This window comes from Nicotiana tabacum, chromosome 8, assembly GCF_000715075.1.
Source record: "Nicotiana tabacum cultivar K326 chromosome 8, ASM71507v2, whole genome shotgun sequence".
Taxonomy (NCBI): Eukaryota; Viridiplantae; Streptophyta; class Magnoliopsida; order Solanales; family Solanaceae; genus Nicotiana; species Nicotiana tabacum.
The window spans coordinates 207,530,591-207,551,112 of NC_134087.1; positions in this window are offsets into that span (position 1 = coordinate 207,530,591).

The window sequence follows — 20,522 nt, forward strand, 5'->3', positions numbered from 1 at the left end:
TTCTTCTGAGCGGTTGGCAGAGATTTATATCCGTGAGATCGTTCATCTTCACGGTGTGCCCCTGTCTATCATTTTTGATCGAGGTACGCAGTTTACCTCGCACTTCTGAAGGGCAGTACATCGTGAGTTGGGTACGCGGGTCGAGTTGAGCACATCATTTCATCCTTAGACGGACAGACAGTCCGAGCGTACTATTCAAATCTTGGAGTATATGCTCCGTGCCTATGTTATCAACTTTAGAGGTTCTTGGGATCAGATCTTACCATTAGCGAAGTTTACCTACAACAACAACTATCATTTGAGCATCCAGATGGCTCTCTATTAGGCATTATATGGTAGACGGTGCTGATCGCCGGTTGGATGGTTTGAGCCGGAGGAGGCTCGGTTATTGGGTACAGATTTGGTACAGGATGCCTTGGATAAGGTTAAGATCATTCAAGATAGACTTCGTACAGCTCAGTCCAGGAAGAAGAGCTATGCCGACCGTAAGGTTCGTGATATGGCATTCATGGTCGAAGGGAGAGTGTTGCTTTGGGTATCGCCCATGAAGGGTGTAATGAGGTTTAGAAAGAAGGTCAAGTTAAGCCCTAAGTATATCGGGCCTTTTGAGATCCTTGAGCGAGTGGGAGAGGTGGCCTACAGACTTGTGTTGCCACTAGGCTTATCAGTGGTACATCCAGTGTTCCATGTGTCCATGCTTCGGAAGTATCACAACGATCCATCCCACGTGTTTGAGTTCAGCACTGTTAAGTTGGACAAGGATTTGACCAACGAGGAGGAGTCGGTAGCTATTCTAGACCGGCAGGTTCGTCAGTTGAGATCGAAAGGTTATCCTTCGGTTCGAGTGCAGTGGAGAGGGCAGCCTGTTGAGGAAGCTACCTGGTAGTTCGTGTCCGATATGCGGAGCAGATATCCCCACCTTTTCACCAGCTTAGTTACTTTTCTACGTCCATTCGAGGACGAACGGTTGTTTTAGAGGTGGAGAATGTGATGGCCCAAAAGGTCATCTTATGTTTTAAAACTTGATTCCGTGTTCCGAGGCCTTCAAAACCTCATTTTATTCCTCCTCGATTTGCGTGCATAGTCCGGGCGTGCTTCTGAAAATCTTTTATGTTGAAAGTTGATGAAAATAATAATTTTTTTGCCTTTAATAGTTGAATTAGTTGACTTCGGTCAACGTTTTGAGTAAATGGACCTGGACTCGTGTTTTGATAGTCCTGATGGGTTCGTATCGAAATATGATACCTGGGCATATGTCCGAAATCGAATTCTACGGTCCCTAGCTCGAGATATGAATTTTTATGTAAATTGAAAGGCTGAAAATTAAACGGTTTTAAGAATTTGGCTAATGTTGGATCTTATTGGTATCAGACTCGTCTATTGGTTCGGGAGCACGATACAGGTCCAAAATAATATTTATACCTTATTTGTGAAATTTGGTGAGAAACGGAACTGATTTGGCATGATTCGGACGTCCGATTGTGAAGATAGGAATTTCAAAGTGTTCTTAAGAATTTCACGTGATTTGGTGCTAAATTCATAGTTTTAGGTGTTATTGTGGCGATTTGATCACACGAGCAAGTTCGTATGATGTTTTTAAGACTTGTGTGCATGTGTGGTTTGGAGGTCTGAGGGCTTGGGTGAGTTTCGGGTAGGCTGCAAAGTGATTTGACTTAGGAAATTTTACTGGTATGCTTCAAGCCTACAGAGTTTGCATTTGTGAGGTCTGGATCGCAAATGCGAGCTTCACATTTGCGAAGAATGCATCGTAGTTGCGAGTAATAGGCAGGGAGGGACAGCTTCGCATATGCAATCCTGGCAGTTCGCATTTGCGAACCAGGGGTCGCATTTGCGACAATAGTAGGCCCAAGTAAATCTTCGCATTTGCTAAGAGAAGTTCGCATTTGCGGGGTTGCATTTGCGAACCTTATATCTCAAATGCAATACCTGTATCTGAACAAATAGTTGGAAAACAGGTTTTTTCATTCATTCTTCAATTTTTCAAAACCTGAAACACAAGAGGCGATTTTCCAAAAACTTTTCCTTCCCCAAATCATAGGTAAGTGATTCTTAACTAGTTTTTTTCAATCTTTCACCTCTTTTTACAAGATTTCAACCTAGAATCTAAGATTTTCATGGTAAAATTGGGGGTTTTGGGATAGAAACTAGGGATTTGATAAATTGGTGATTTAGACCTCAAATTGAGGTCGGATTCCAAAATCAATTACATATTCGGGCTCGGGGGTGAATGGGTGAACGGATTTTGGTCCGAACCTCGCGTTTTGACCAAATGGGCCCGGGGTTGGTTTTTGACTTGTTGGAGGAAATGTTGGGAAACCTAAATTTATGTATGGAAATTGATTCCTTTACAAATATTTGATGTTATTAAGTTAATTATGGCTAGATACAGGTGGTTTGGAGGTGGAATCTAGAGGAAAAACGGTAATTGAGTAATAAGTGGCATGTGGATTGAGGTAAGTGTCGTGTCTAACTTTGACTCGAGGGGTTAGGAACCCTTGACTTATTTTCTATGTTAAAATCCATGTGAGTGGCATATAGATAAGGTGACGAATACCTATGTGCCACCAAATTATCTGTTTTGCATGTTTCCTTCTCGTTCTTCTTATATTGCCCTTTACGTGCCTTAACTGCTACATGCTTTACTGGTATTTCCATGCTTAATTTCTACTGGTCAGATATAGTTTTTCATTGTTGAAGGTATTAGCTACCCCGTAGTTTCATTGTCTCACATTATTGTTTTAAGCTGGTTTATCAGTATTTTATGGTATGTTTTGGATTGGTTTTGCTGAGTAGTATTATTTGTGTGAAGTTTTATAATGTACAAGCTTTCCGTTTGCTTTGGTTTGAGGGTTAAATATTGTGAAGAGTTTTGAGTTAAATTGTGAAATTTCTGTACTTATTAATTAATTGATGCTAATATGGTGGAATCGGGTTGCGCGCCGCAATAGGAGGCATAAGGGTGATATATTGAGGAGAAATAAGGGTGAAATGCTATTATACGGTGGGATCGGGTTGCACACCGCAATAGGAGGAATAAGGGTGGATTGATATGGAGTAATAATGGTGAATATTCATATTGATATTGATATATGGTGGGATCGGGATGCGCGCCACATCAGTTTATGTGTTTATGTATCTTTCTTCTACTGTGTAAGTTATTCTGTAGCTTTGCATTTCACTTAAGGATTGGTTATAGCTGGATACTGATAAGACACTTGAGTTCTGTATTCATTCCTTGCAAGTTACTGCTTTATTTTGTCATGTCCTTCTTTCTGCTTTTATTATGCATTGTATGTAGGCTATATTATAATTGCCCCGCCGTAGACACGTCACTACCTCGTCGAGGTTAGGCTCGGCACTTACCAGTATATGGGGTCGGTTGTACTGATACTGCACTCTGCACTTTCTGTGCAGATTTTGGAGCAGGTAGTGGCTGATCGAGAGGTCGGGTGCATATATTTTCAGCTAGGAGACCCAAGATAGTCTTGTTGGCGTCCGCATGCCCTAGCGTCCCCTTCTATGCTCCTACATTTATTGTTTTTACTTCCCTTCATAAACAGTTGTATCTTCTTTCGAACAAATGTTTGTAGTAAATTTTAGGGCATTCGTGGATTGTGACACCAGATTCTGGATAGTAATAGTAATAGTATTGGTAATAGTATATCAACAAAGAGGTTATTTACTTAATTCCGCATTTATTTTTACTTGTTTTAGCTTGTTCATTTTTAATCACTGAAACGTAAAGGTAATTGGTTAATAATACTCTAACTTTGGCTTGCCTAGCAAGTGTAATGTTATGCGCTATCACGGTCCCGATGGTGGAAATTTCGGATCGTGACAAACACTAATAGCCAACACAATTCACAAAAACGTAAAGCATATAAATAAGGAGGTAACTCAGAGATAAAATGCTCAGCTTTTTCACAGTTTTCCGAAAATAGTTCCGTTTTTCAAGAATATAAGTGAAAACCCAAATCCTTTACCGGAATCGTTGAAAAATATGGGATAATTTGAAAACTATAATTTTTCCAAATACTTTCCACAATGAATAAGATGTTTCATTTTCTTTCCAGATAGAAAGTGTGGAATATCTCTCTATACCCACATATCAATGTGTGTAAAAAGTTATGAATGACGTGATACCGTACAACATGAGAAAAATGCATCTCTATGCATGTATGTCATGTGTGCATGCCAATGTCATGTATCTCAGATATTAAACATGTAATAATCAGATAATAAATAAAGCCAAATAATAACAATTATTCTAAGCTCGACTTCTTAACCCTGAACCATTGGTTCTGGGTTTTATGTCCCCAGCAGAGTCGCCAGAGCTGTCACACCTCCTTTTTCCGCACCCGAGAGGGCGCAAGGGAGTTTTTCCAATTAAAGGACAATCGGAACGGGATTAGTTTATTTATTTCAGAGTCGCCACTTGGGAGATTTAGGGTGTCCCAAGTCACCAATTTTAATCCCGAATCGAGGAAAATAATGACTCTATATTACAGTCTGCGTACCAGAAATCCGGATAAGGAATTCTGTTAACCCGGGAGAAGGTGTTAGGCATTCCCGAGTTCCGTGGTTCTAGCACGGTCGCTCAACTGTTATATTCGGCTTATTTATCTGATTTTTAATACAATTATGAACCTATGTGCCAATTTTATCTTTTATCCGCTTTTATCGTTCACCGTTATTTTTATAGGACTTGCAACGTCGTGAAAACATATCTCGAACCACGCTACATCAATGCACCCGTGGTTATTGATATATCTCGACTCGGCTGAGATTTGGATTTGTGTCACATAAATGTGCACCCGAATTAAGAAAAATAAATTATTTAAGACGCGCCTAAAGCAACTAACGTATGGTTGTTTTGGGGAGGGCCGTAACATTCGCTAAATGACCTATCCCGAATTCTAAGTGTTTTAATATATATACAGTTGGAGGGCCCCGTGGCTGTGTACATTTTTCATTTTTTGACGAGGCTCGTCTCGTTCTACTTTTAAAAGGAATTAGCGACGTCATGGATATGCCTCTCGGATCACGTCACAATCAATGTACCCGTGATTAGAAATACATTTCGAATCCGTCGAGATTTGGATTTGGGTCACATAAATGTGCACCCGAGTTTTTAAGAAGGCAAGGCTTATTAAAGCGCATCCTAAAGAGACTAACGTATTGTTATTTTAGGAGGGTTGTGAGATTTGCTAAACAACCCGTCCCGGAAACTAAATGCTTCAATAATATACATTTAACAAGGGCCCCGCATCTGCGTGTTTTGTTTATTTTTCGTCGAGGCTCATCTCGTTCTTATTTTTTTTAAAGGATATCCTATAGCAGCTACGTTTCTTGTCGTGTTCGTCTCTATCAATCGAGAACAGTAGATAGTCCTAATTAATTATATGCTTGCAAGTTGTTTGTGATGTAATTAGGAAATGCTTCAAAATCAGGACCGAAGTTGCGTGCACAGTCGGCCAAACGAATAATCATGGGCCCAAATCCAGCCCACGCGCGGTTGGCCAGACCTGGGCCACTGCTCGTTTGATGCGGGCCTGTCTAGTCTGTCTTCGACCTGGGCTCGACCCTTGTGAGGTTGAGGCCGTGAACTCGTTCTGGGTTCTATTGGCGTGGTATAAAGGGATCGCCTATTAAAGGGAAAGAAATTAACTAGTAGGGGATAGTTTTCATGCTTGGCCTACATTAAAGAATATACTACACAGTTAAACTAAGTCTAAGATACAACCTATTATATTGGGAATATTTCCACCTAACAACATACATATATAAACTAACATTCAACTAATCCACATTGATATATACTGGGCATACAGGCTACTTCCATTGTCAAAACAGAAATGAAAATCATTATACAGTACATGATGTCTAATGTAACAATCTATGTATAAAAGTCACTCTTCAGGTCTTTTCTTTTGTATTCATGCTCAACTTTCCAATTACATTTGACAGAGTATTAGTCATGTACCTGGTATAGAGAGACAAAAGAAGAAGGAAATGATCAGCTGGGCAATATGCAGTAAATACAGCAGCAACACAGACACGCAGCAACAACACAGCAATAACCAACTAGACCAAGTGTTTTCCACAGCCACAGATAACCAACAATATCTCCCAGAATACAAGGACTAACAGATAGTCGAAACCAAGCCAGCAATCCCAGGAAAGAATAATGAAACAACAGCAATAACTGAGTGTTCAATGCAGCAAAACCACCAGTTCAACAACCCCAAACAGCTCAGTCAATGCAAACAATAGAACTTGGCCAAGACAGCTTGACCAATATGCACTCTTATACAACTTTCAGGCAGTGTTTGGTTACAATGTTTATTGGAAACTGCCTTATACTTTTCAGTTTTCTTTAAGCTCACTAGACCTCTCTTTAGACTAAGAGTTCCAGCCTCAAGACTAAAATTCCAACCTTTCGTTTTCTCCTTTTCTGAAGACTAAAAAAGTTTTTCTTTGAGTTATCAAATGGCCTATTTATAAGCCAAATGACTCAGTGCAGCTAGGCTGCCCTTTTTGCTGCAACTTGCAGCCTGCCCATACCCCTTTAAGCCCCATGCCTCAGCATCTTCTGGTGTCAGCCCCCCTTTATTCCCCATGCCTGGTTTTTGTTTAATCCAGAATTATGGGCTCATTTGTTTACTCATTTTAAGCCCCATACCCTTGTGTCTTGTTCCCCATTGGTATTAGTTTAATCCTAAATTAGTGCCCTACTTGTCAGCCCATTTATACTAATTTTTTTTGTCTTTTTCAACACCCCAGAATGCCCTTGTTATCCCTGGATTATTACTGCCTTGCCTATTGCAGCATCAGGGCATTTTGGGCTTTGAACATTCGATCTCAGAACTGCCCCGACCTGGCCTTTAATTGTTTACAATGTAGTTACAAACTACCATTCATGGGTAATGCCCCTATTCCAAATCACAATACAGGCTCATTAGTGATGCGACATTATTAGCTCATTCGATTCATTAGTTATAGAAAACTAATCGACGACATTTATCGAGTCGACTATACTAATTATAGCAGGTAATAATCGATCGCTCACATAAACAATACGTTTAGGGACCCAAAGGGCATCAGACAACTTTTATTAAATTACTGGGCCTATATGAATTAGTTCCTTTGACGATTAATCTAACTGACGATCATGTTTATCACAGAGTGTATTCAGAACAAACAGAAGACAATCGACCAAATAAAAGGTCTTTAACAGAGATGAAAGAAATCTGGAAAAAGTAACAAAATAACAAACAAACACAAAGAGATATGCTGACAACTTATTTGGAAATAAAACAAAAGAACGGAAAACTTACCAAAACGTTTAAACCAAAACAGAACCAAATCAAACTCGACTTCGAACTTTTGAGGCCGAACAAACTTTAACCAGGGTGTTCTCACATGAGAACACCTTGGTTAAGGTCTATTAGACCTCAAACCTATGTCAAAACTGGCCGGGTTCCCCAGGTGCATGTGTTTCAAAAGTCTGGATTTCCAGATCTGGATTTTTGGGAGTTGTGGGTAGATTCGGACCAAACCAAGTTTGGTTTGGTCACTAGGAAGGTCAGGGGGGTGTCTGGTGTGAAGATGGGGTGGTTTGGTGTAGATCGAGTTTTGTCTCGAATCTTCAAATCCAGATTCGAGACGATAGGAGATGATTCGAGGTTCGTGGTTAGTGGATTCGTGTTCAGGGGAGTGAGGGGGTCTTAGGGTGTTCAGGGGGTGGTCACCGGCGTTCGTGCCGCCGGCTTTAATGGCGAAGAAGGCTAGGGCGGCTGCTAGGGTTTGGGGGTTTCAGGGTTCAGGGAAGGAGACGAGTGAGGGGTGGGGTTCGGATAGGGGGCGTGGGGTGTAAGGGAAGGTTTATATATGGTGAGGTTGATCGGATCTGAGCCGTTAGATCAGATGATCTCAACGGCTTAGATCTGATGTTGAGAAATGGGACGGGGTCGTTTGGTAATTAAACGAGGTCGTTTGGTTTAAGTGAGGGGTTGGGTCGGATTAGTTATTGGGTCGGGTTTGAACACGGGTTGTTGAAAGGGATTCTGAACCGTTGGATTGGCCTGGACGGACGGCTTGGATTTATTTGCCCGAAACGGCGTCGTTTCAGGAGGCACCTGGGCAGGCCTGGACTTGGACTGGGTCTGAGTGCTGGTTTGGGCCTGTTTTATTTCATTTCTTTTGGGCCCAAACCGGTTTTCCCTCATTCTTTTACTTACTTTTTTTTTTTTCAAATCAACAAATTAAACTAAAAATTCCTAAAAATTGTAAAAATTAAAATAAACTTACACACATATTGGTTAGCACCTATAACAATTTAACATAAAATAAAAATAAAAATGGTTAACTCACAGCTGAGAATGAACGATGCACACATACACACATTTTTTGAATTTTCTTTTAACGACAGGCCTTTTTTGTATTTTTGTTTGATAATGACTAGATGCAAAACGGACAGACTCACAAACGATTAACAAAACATGTCACGGAAAGACCGAAAAATTGTACAGCGAAGCCCTTTGCCGCTATTTTTATTTTCTTTTGGAGCAATTGTCCGTGAAGCAAAAATCACGTGCTTACAGCTGCCCCTCTTTGCACGAAGACACGAAGGGTTTTTGCGCAAAGATAAAGCGAGCGATTTTTGCCCGTCCGAATACTCCGTGTGAAGCATTTTTGAAAATGATTTGACCGAACCTTTGCTTCAGAGGTTTCCTACATATCCTGGGCTGAAACAGGAATCAGGTCAATGTAGTTCGGGAAATTTTGGTAGCTGGGACTACCGTGCGACTGTAGTGTTTGCTGTTGTTGTGCGCTGTTGTATGCTGCTGTAGGATGCTACTGCTCAACCGATCCCCCTATTACATTGCTCTAAAAGGAAAACAAGAAGCTAAGCTAAACTGAGGATCCTGAGATCTCATCCATCTTCAACTTGTTCTTGCTGCCTTGCTTTCGTGTTCTGACTGTCAGTTCTCATCACTTTGCTTGATTTGCTGGGGATACGGCTTTCTTCTTTAAATCTTCCAATGGTTTCTTCAGCGGTATGGCTTTTCATCAGAATTGTTATACTAGGCATGCTACAACGTTCCCAAACTGTTCCTTTTTCCTTTTGAATGGCGCGCTTGCCTCTGCAGTTGTCTGCTTCTTGGTGCTGGGGATTTCATTGTTTCCCGTTTGGGGATCTCTGCTGTACCCTTCCGTCTTCAGGTGGGGCGACTGATTCCAAAATCTAGAGCTGAATGTATTCCCGCATTATACTGGTGGGCGACCTAGAACTTAAGAGTATTCCCGCATTATACTGGTGGGCGACCTAGAACTTAAAAGTATTCCCGCATTATACTGGTGGGCGACCTAGAACTTAAATGTATTCCCGCATTATACTGGTGGGCGACCTAGAACTTAAAAGTATTCCCGCATTATACTGGTGGGCGACCTAGAACTTAAAAGTATTCCCGCATTATACTGGTGGGCGACCTAGAACTTAAAAGTATTCCCGCATTATACTGGTGGGCGACCTAGAACTTGAAAGTATTCCCGCATTATACTGGTGGGCGACCTAGAACTTAAAAGTATTCCCGCATTATACTGGTGGGCGACCTAGAACTTAAATGTATTCCCGCATTATACTGGTGGGCGACCTAGAACTTAAAAGTATTCCCGCATTATACTGGTGGGCGACCTAGAACTTAAAAGTATTCCCGCATTATACTGGTGGGCGACCTAGAACTTAAGAGTATTCCCGCATTATACTGGTGGGCGACCTAGAACTTAAAAGTATTCCCGCATTATACTGGTGGGCGACCTAGAACTTAAAAGTATTCCCGCATTATACTGGTGGGCGACCTAGAACTTAAAAGTATTCCCGCATTATACTGGTGGGCGACCTAGAACTTAAAAGTATTCCCGCATTATACTGGTGGGCGACCTAGAACTTAAAAGTATTCCCGCATTATACTGGTGGGCGACCTAGAACTTAAAAGTATTCCCGCATTATACTGGTGGGCGACCTAGAACTTAAAAGTATTCCCGCATTATACTGGTGGGCGACCTAGAACTTAAAAGTATTCCCGCATTATACTGGTGGGCGACCTAGAACTTAAAAGTATTCCCGCATTATACTGGTGGGCGACCTAGAACTTAAAAGTATTCCCGCATTATACTGGTGGGCGACCTAGAACTTAAAAGTATTCCCGCATTATACTGGTGGGCGACCTAGAACTTAAAAGTATTCTCGCATTATACTGGTGGGCGACCTAGAACTTAAAAGTATTCCCGCATTATACTGGTGGGCGACCTAGAACTTAAAAGTATTCCCGCATTATACTGGTGGGCGACCTAGAACTTAAAAGTATTCCCGCATTATACTGGTGGGCGACCTAGAACTTAAAAGTATTCCCGCATTATACTGGTGGGCGACCTAGAACTTAAAAGTATTCCCGCATTATACTGGTGGGCGACCTAGAACTTAAAAGTATTCCCGCATTATACTGGTGGGCGACCTAGAACTTAAAAGTATTCCCGCATTATACTGGTGGGCGACCTAGAACTTAAAAGTATTCCCGCATTATACTGGTGGGCGACCTAGAACTTAAATGTATTCCCGCATTATACTGGTGGGCGACCTAGAACTTAAAAGTATTCCCGCATTATACTGGTGGGCGACCTAGAACTTAAAAGTATTCCCGCATTATACTGGTGGGCGACCTAGAACTTAAAAGTATTCCCGCATTATACTGGTGGGTGACCTAGAACTTAAAAGTATTCCCGCATTATACTGGTGGGCGACCTAGGACTTAAAAGTATTCCCGCATTATACTGGTGGGCGACCTAGAACTTAAAAGTATTCCCGCATTATACTGGTGGGCGACCTAGAACTTAAAAGTATTCCCGCATTATACTGGTGGGCGACCTAGGACTTAAAAGTATTCCCGCATTATACTGGTGGGCGACCTAGGACTTAAAAGTATTCCCGCATTATACTGGTGGGCGACCTAGAACTTAAAAGTATTCCCGCATTATACTGGTGGGCGACCTAGAACTTAAAAGTATTCCCGCATTATACTGGTGGGCGACCTAGAACTTAAAAGTATTCCCGCATTATACTGGTGGGCGACCTAGAACTTAAAAGTATTCCCGCATTATACTGGTGGGCGACCTAGAACTTAAAAGTATTCCCGCATTATACTGGTGGGCGACCTAGAACTTAAAAGTATTCCCGCATTATACTGGTGGGCGACCTAGAACTTAAAAGTATTCCCGCATTATACTGGTGGGCGACCTAGAACTTAAAAGTATTCCCGCATTATACTGGTGGACGACCTAGAACTTAAATGTATTCCCGCATTATACTGGTGGGCGACCTAGAACTTAAAAGTATTCCCGCATTATACTGGTGGGCGACCTAGAACTTAAATGTATTAAAATTGCTTCCTCGTTCTTCCGAGAAAATTTTCGACAACCGGCAGAAAATTTTCTGCCCCGGTCTTGGTGACTCCCTTGGCGTTGCTGTTCTCGTCAATCCTTTGCTTTCCTGCAGCAGACAGAAGGATTTAATTAGTTTTTATCGTGGTGGTAGAGGGTGCCTTTCTGGCGGATGGTCTTCCTTTCTTCCCCTTTTCTTGCTCTTTGTCCCCATAATTGGTTGGCGGGCAAAGTTGCCTGTTGGGGGTCTCTCGCCTGCTGGGGATCGGTTTTCAATTTATCCCCTTTTCTTCTTTCTCTTTAAACACATGATGTGGGGGTCTGCTTCTAACTCCCGAAACCACTCCCTTTTGGAGCTTACTTCTTCCAAAATTTCCGGGCACAATCCCTGCATTGCCTGGGACCGGCCTTTACGACTGTTTGTATCATCCGGCATTTGGATGAATTCTCCTTTGGTTTCTGGTAGTAAGCTTTGAAAAATCCTTTCAAGACACATTTTAGGAAAAGAAATAAAGATATGGAAAAAAGAAAAACTTTCTGAACCAATATTTTTGTGGGAGGAGACAATCCAAAGAACTTATCTGGAGGACACCATTGGTCCCCGTGATCATGACGTGCACCATAGATTCCCGACCCAGTCTATTTGTATCAATCAATTTGTCCGACGGTCTGACTTGCTGGGGATGATAAATGGATGTTCATCTTGTTGCAAATGTGGTAGCTTCGCTGATCTGTCTCGTCGCCTCATAGTGCCCTTCGAGGGGTTTTCACTAATGAGACTCTCTCTTTTCTCTCATCTCCCGGCGCCTTATGGTGCCTGTGAAGGTTTTCACCAATAAGACTCTCTCATTTTATATCCCTCATCTTACATCGCCTCTCGGTGCCTGCGAAGGTTTTCACCGATGAGACTCTCTCATTTTATTTCTTTCGAGGAATCGGGGTGTTGTAGATACGACCCTCTTTTCTGGAGATTCCTTTGACTATCAATTCGTTCCCAATCTTACGATCCTCTTCTTTGCTGGGGCTTGGTGTATTATTCTCGGCCTTATTTTCCGGATTTGGCATCTCTCGAACATTGATCGGGAGGTCTTTTGGATGTTGACGTTGGTTTTGGTGTGGGATTGAAGAAAGGCTACAAAAATGAAAACAATTTGAAGGGTGATGTGCTACAACTTTTGGAATCTAACCTTTGTTGGAACTTAAAACATAACCTCTGCCCCAGTTTTCTTGCTTGGGGAATTTTATTTTTTATGCTTATGTTGAGTTACGTGCGTTACGCACATTGTGCCATATTGTGCACACTATGTACATTATGCATCCTATATTTGCTATGATGCATACTATGACCGAGCCGTGAGGCGCCTACGTATCCTCTTTGAGGAATCAGGTCAAACGTAGTTCCCACCGAGGGCGGATGAACCCAAAATATCCTATTCGAGGGCGGATGAACCCAAAAATATCCTATTCGAGGGCGGATGAACCCAAAAATATCCTATTCGAGGGCGGATGAACCCAAAATATCCTATTCGAGGGCGGATGAACCCAAAATATCCTATTCGAGGGCGGATGAACCCAAAATATCCTATTCGAGGGCGGATGAACCCAAAATATCCTATTCGAGGGCGGATGAACCCAAAATATCCTATTCGAGGGCGGATGGACCCAAAATATCCTATTCGAGGGCGGATGGACCCAAAATATCCTATTCGAGGGCGGATGGACCCAAAATATCCTATTCGAGGGCGGATGGACCCAAAATATCCTATTCGAGGGCGGATGGACCCAAAATATCCTATTCGAGGGCGGATGGACCCAAAATATCCTATTCGAGGGCGGATGGACCCAAAATATCCTATTCGAGGGCGGATGAACCCAAAATATCCTATTCGAGGGCGGATGAACCCAAAATATCCTATTCGAGGGCGGATGAACCCAAAATATCCTATTCGAGGGCGGATGAACCCAAAAATATCCTATTCGAGGGCGGATGAACCCAAAATATCCTATTCGAGGGCGGATGAACCCAAAATATCCTATTCGAGGGCGGATGGACCCAAAATATCCTATTCGAGGGCGGATGGACCCAAAATATCCTATTCGAGGGCGGATGGACCCAAAATATCCTATTCGAGGGCGGATGGACCCAAAATATCCTATTCGAGGGCGGATGGACCCAAAATATCCTATTCGAGGGCGGATGGACCCAAAATATCCTATTCGAGGGCGGATGGACCCAAAATATCCTACCTTCCCCATTTTTATTATTATTCTCTTTTTTTTTTTTTTTTATTCCTTTTTTGTTTTTGTTTTGTTTTTGCATAGCTTCTTCCTTCAAAGACTACCTCCCTTGATTTACTTACCTGTTGGGGGGTAAAATGTTATCAGCTGGGGGTACCTGACTTCCAGAAAATTTTCTAAATGGAAGGAAAATTTTCTGCCCCAGTTTGATAATATCCCTTGTGGCATGCGTTTCTGCCTCAATGCCATTTCCTTTACCTGTTTCAAATCAAACAAAATTTGTTAGTTTAAAACATGGTGGTTGGTTGTGATACTCCCAACGGGATGGCTTTTCCTTTTTCCTTCCTTGCTTTGCGTTGCACAACTTGTTGGGGATGATATTATGTGCTGGGGATAATCCCTTCCTGCTGGGGGATATCCCTCTTCTTTTGTGGCATAGCTTGGGAACTGGCATTTCCCCGACCTTTTAGTCTAGTATGGATTTCGCCAAATCGTGCTCACTGCTCTCCTTGCTTTGTTCACGGGCCTTGTCTTTGAGGTTTATAACCTTGGTTTTGGCAAGGAAATCCCTCTTGACGCTCGTCAATCCTTTTGTCAATTCCCTTTGCTGGGGATATCTTTTTTGACACTGGCCTCGCGCTTGTTCCTCGCTGACTATACCATTTGGATATACTAGTCAGATCTCATCTTGGAAAGCTGATGGCATATTTTGAAGTTATTTCATACTTGTTCTGACCGGACAGACTCTATTGGGGAAATTTTTTATGAAAGGAGAAAGATAACAGAAACAAAATAAAAGACAAAGGAAACGAATGACTCCTTTACAAAAGAACCTATAAATAAAAATCTATCAAACGCAGATACCGACTCTAATGGCCATGACATGCATATGGGGCCTATCCTTTACCGTCAATCATCTTTCAAGATCCGCAATTGGTGATTCCCCATCTGATTCTTCATCCTATTCGACTTGCAGTGCCCGAAGGGTTTTCACTATCAAGTCTCTCTCATTTTTGGCTTCTTCTCTCAGCTTTCATCGCCTTATGGTGCCTGTGAAGGTTTTCACCAATAAGACTCTCTCATTTGTATCACTTTTCAGCTGGGGATTTGGAGTGTCGCCGGTATGACTCTTTCTGCTGGAGATTAGAGTCCTTTCTGCTGCGGAACAGAATGTTATGTTCGCCGGTAAGACTCTTCCTTTGTCTGACTTGGCATCTTTTGAAGGCTGGTCAGAAGGTCTTTCTTTGGACCGTAATGTGGGTTTTGGATAGGGCTAGAAAGAAAGGGTATAAAAGGCTCAAAAAATGCATTAATTTTGGGTTATTAATTACAACCTTCGGAATTAGATTTATTTACAACAAACGCAACTTTTGCCCCAGTTTCTTGCTTGGGGATATCTTAATTGTTTTTTTTTTTTTTTCATTTTTCAAAACTATGACCGAGCCGTGAAGCGCCTACGTATCCTCTTTGAGGAATCAGATCAAACGTAGTTCCCAATTCCTCTGTTTTCATTGTGACTTTCTTTTCACTCATTTCTTATCTTTCTTTTCTTTTTTCTTTTGCTCTTTTTTTTCTTGCCTGTTTTTTGTTGTTTTGCTATTCTTTTTTTTTTTTTTTTTTATACCCGCCATGCTTGCGTATTTTATTCGTTGCTGCTAATTCCGAACGAGGGGTATGAAAGAAAAATAAATAAGGCTCAAAAGGGGTAACGAAGGATAAAGTGTTTAGGTAGCAGAACAAAATGCCTTCGTCATTTCAGCCTTCAAAACATGCCAAGTGCAAACAACACACTTTAAATTTGTAGTCTCTTCTGATGGTGCTGGACTTGACAATTATGTTAAACATTTTATTTTCCTTTGTCATTTCTAAGCACCGTTGGGCGACACTCTCATTATCATGACCGACCCTCATGCCAATTTGGCGAATCTTGCTTTTAACGGTTTTCTTTGTGCTTAACTTGCCCCAGTTCCACATGACTCAAGCTCTGAATAATCTCAAACCGTCCTTATTTTCTTTAAATGGTCTGATCGCCTTTCCAGGGTTTTATGATTAACTTTAAAGACTAGGCCCAAAGTGAGTGCGCATGTCATGTCACTAGAATCGGCGCTGAACAAAAATGATAAAAAGACTAAACAAAAAGGTGAACGGAAATAATAACAGATTGGATTTTGTGCTAGACTACCTGTGAAATGGTTTGAATAACAAACAAACGAAATAAAATCCTAAACAACCTGGACAAAACTTAAACAAACCGCTATGACAAAACGGAAAGATAAGCGGAAAGATATTGACACAAAACAAAATCCGAATTACAATCCTAATAATCCGAACAAACAGGAATGACAACAAAATAAACCACCAACTGCTTCTTTCTTGTTAACCAAGGAACGGAGCGTCCTCCCATTTTATCAAACTTGGCATCGTAGCCACTGAGCTTTGCATTAGTATTGCAATGACCATTGCCAACTTCCATATCATTACCCTTAGTCAACAAGTTCCCAATAGGACTCGAATGCTTCCGTCATCAGGCTTGATCCCCGCAGAGTGTGCATCAGGAGGTGCAAGTAAAGGATTCTGGGTGTCATTGTCCGGCTTACCACAAACCAACCACCTTAACTTATTTGCAAAACAAACAGGTTAGAATGGACTCAGTCGGTTCTCATTATTGACAACATCTTTTCTTTTTTTCTTTCTTTTTTTTCATTCTTTTTTTTCTTTTCATTTTTTCATTTATTTTCATTTCGTTTTTTCATTCTTTTTTTTTCTCTTTTTTTTTCATTCTTTTTTTTTGTTGTGGTCGAATCTTATGGAGATTGCCTACGTATCATGACCCCGCATGAATCAGACCTTGCGTAGTTCGTGCCAATAAGAGATAAACAATAACAAACAATTTTTCGATTTTCATACTAAAACAAACTGGGCTTCAAAGGTTTGAAGATGACCTACAAACTCGAAAATCAAATAACCCATATACTTTAATCAAGAGATTTATAAACTCAAAAACAAAAGGCTAACTCCATTTCTCTGTTCGACAAATGCAACCAAATGGTTATTTTTGCAAATGTGGCCCCTTCCGAATTCCACATGAATTTTGAGGCCGGGGAGGATTATTTTATGACACTTTACCAACTTGTCCATTCTTTTACGAAAATAACCTTTCGACAACTGAAAGATACTCTAAGGCTATTTCGGCAAGAACGGTTTAAGACGCGGCCGAAGCTGGCTCGGCTTATTATGACAAAATTTGAACGGTATTTACCTGACCGTCGACTTTTTTTCAAATTATAATAAAAACTTGGTGTTGCAAAACACGGCCCTTCAGCGTCTCGGGGACGAAGCTTTCTTAAGGCTGTGTGGGTCCATATCTCAAAATGACCCAAAGGTGGCTGTTTATGCCAAGTCAGCCTTCCGGCGTCCCTTTCGGGAACATTCGGCTATTTAAGACAAAACAACATCACCTGACTTATTTATGACTCTTTTTTCGTTTTTCAAATTAGAAAACTCAATATTGCAAACACGGCCTTTCAACGTCTCGGGGACGAGGATTTTTAAGGCTGTGTGGGTCAACTGGACCAAATCTTAAAAAATGACCCAAAGGTGGCTGTTTTATGCAAAGTCAGCCTTCCGGCGTCCCTTTCGGGAATATTCGGCTATTTATGACAAACAGCATCACCTAATTTATTTATGACTCTATTGAAATTTGATATATATTTTTTATTTATTTGTTTTTTGGCTATTTAAGCAAAAGGTGGGGTTGGACCCGATGAGGGTTGCCTACGTATCTCACATCCGGTGAGAATCAAACCCGCGTAGTTCGGGCAGATCATGAATAAGTAAATGAACTAACACATTTTTTTTAATTGGAATTTGTGAAAGAACTGCTTCAAAATAAGAAAGGAAGTATTTTTTTGATTGATTTTCTTTTTGAAAGAAAGACTTGTAAGAATTCCTTTTCTTTTGATTTGAACTTTGAGAATTGCAAAAGTAAAAAGGAAGATATTTTTTGTTTGAATTTTCATTTGTTTTCTCTTATTCTAAAGAAGAAAGAAAATATTTTTTGGAATTTTACCTTTAATAAAAGAAATGCTTTCTAAAAAAAATATTTTTTGAATTTTGAATAAGAAGGAAAATATTTTCGGATTTGTTTTATTTTATTATATATATTTTTTTTTAATAATTAAAAAGACTTTCTAAAGAAGTCAATAATGAAAAATATTTTTGGATTTTTTGTTTTGAAAATTGGGAGTCTAAAAACTTTTCTAGACTTTTTGGCAAGACAAATATTTTTGCAATAAATAAAGATATATATATTTTTTTGGAAATAAAGAAAAACTTTTTGGATTTATATATATATATATTTGCAACAAATAATAAAACCACTTTCAACGCCCAACTCATTTTATTTTATTATTTTTATTTTTATTATGGCATTTTCATAAACAAATAAATAAATAAAAACCCATTTTAAAACAAGACTTTTTATTTTTTATTTTTATGGCAAGACAAACTATTTTTAATTTGTTTTTTTTCGAAAAACAAGACAACTACTCTTTTTTTCTATTTTTCCTTGTTTTTAATAAAACAAACTAATAAGATACTTTTTCATTTTCAAAATTTCGGCAGAGTTTCGACTCTACTCGGACTTCTATGCTGTTATTTTCTCCTTTTTTCACGATTTTCTTATATGTGGAAAATGATGACAACATACAAAATCTTTTTTTTTTTTGAATTTTCATGCTTTGTTTTTTTATTGGTATTTTTATTTTTTATATTTATTATTTCTTTTAAAAATGTGGCATGGGAGACATAACGATTTCCAAGACTTCTTGGATTCCGCAAATGCTCCCTATGCGCTTTTCCCAACATATGAAGCGTGGGGGACATATGGGAATTCCAAGACTTCTTGGATTCCACAAATGTTCCCCATGCTTCGATTAAAATAACATCATGCTGGAAATGACCAAATGACACATACGCCCTTGACTAAATATAACATGTAGCACATAGGATGCCGAAAGATTGTCTATTATTTTCAGGTTGCTTGTCCTAGACGGACCCAACCCCTATGTTGAGTCCCCTAAGTCAAATGCACATGATGCAAATAAACGTTCCTACTAGGGATCCGGCATGTGGCTTTGTTATACTAGGTTCAAAAACCTGGGTCGGTGTTCTAGACAGTGTACCCGAGCGGACAACTCGAGCTGAGGAAGGAGCTCCTTTCCGGGAACCAAAAGGCCAGCCGGCTTAGAAACTTTCCGAGCCTCTTTTATTTAGGGTATGACACTAACAGAATAGGGAGTCTCAACCAGTAAGCACATCCCCGGAGGTAAGAAGAGAAAGGTTTCGGCACAGTTTATATACAGTTCAAATAATATCAAAGCGATAAAAACAGCATTTAGCACATTAGGCTCAAAACACGTAATAAAATCAGATAATAAACAAAGCCAAATAACAACAATTATTCTAAGCTCGAATTCTTAACCCTGAACCAGTGGTTCTGGGTTGAAATCCCCAGCGGAGTCGCCAGAGCTGTCACACCTCCTTTTTCCGCACCCGAGAGGGCGCAAGGGAGTTTTTCCAATTAAAGGACAATCGGAACGGGATTAGTTTATTTATTTCAGAGTCGCCACTTGGGAGATTTAGGGTGTCCCAAGTCACCAATTTTAATCCCGAATCGAGGAAAATAATGACTCTATATTACAGTCTGCGTACCAGAAATCCGGATAAGGAATTCTGTTAACCCGGGAGAAGGTGTTAGGCATTCCCGAGTTCCGTGGTTCTAGCACGGTCGCTCAACTGTTATATTCGGCTTATTTATCTGATTTTTAATACAATTATGAACCTATGTGCCAATTTTATCTTTTATCCGCTTTTATCGTTCACCGTTATTTTTATAGGACTTGCAACGTCGTGAAAACATATCTCGAACCACGCTACATCAATGCACCCGTGGTTATTGATATATCTCGACTCGGCTGAGATTTGGATTTGGGTCACATAAATGTGCACCCGAATTAAGAAAAATAAATTATTTAAGACGCGCCTAAAGCAACTAACGTATGGTTGTTTTGGGGAGGGCCGTAACATTCGCTAAATGACCTATCCCGAATTCTAAGTGTTTTAATATATATACAGTTGGAGGGCCCCGTGGCTGTGTACATTTTTCATTTTTTGACGAGGCTCGTCTCGTTCTACTTTTAAAAGGAATTAGCGACGTCATGGATATGCCTCTCGGATCACGTCACAATCAATGTACCCGTGATTAGAAATACATTTCGAATCCGTCGAGATTTGGATTTGGGTCACATAAATGTGCACCCGAGTTTTTAAGAAGGCAAGGCTTATTAAAGCGCATCCTAAAGAGACTAACGTATTGTTATTTTAGGAGGGTTGTGAGATTTGCTAAACAACCCGTCCCGGAAACTAAATGCTTCAATAATATACATTTAACAAGGGCCCCGCATCTGCGTGTTTTGTTTATTTTTCGTCGAGGCTCATCTCGTTCTTATTTTTTTTAAAGGATATCCTATAGCAGCTACGTTTCTTGTCGTGTTCGTCTCTATCAATCGAGAACAGTAGATAGTCCTAATTAATTATATGCTTGCAAGTTGTTTGTGATGTAATTAGGAAATGCTTCAAAATCAGGACCGAAGTTGCGTGCACAGTCGGCCAAACGAATAATCATGGGCCCAAATCCAGCCCACGCGCGGTTGGCCAGACCTGGGCCACTGCTCGTTTGATGCGGGCCTGTCTAGTCTGTCTTCGACCTGGGCTCGACCCTTGTGAGGTTGAGGCCGTGAACTCGTTCTGGGTTCTATTGGCGT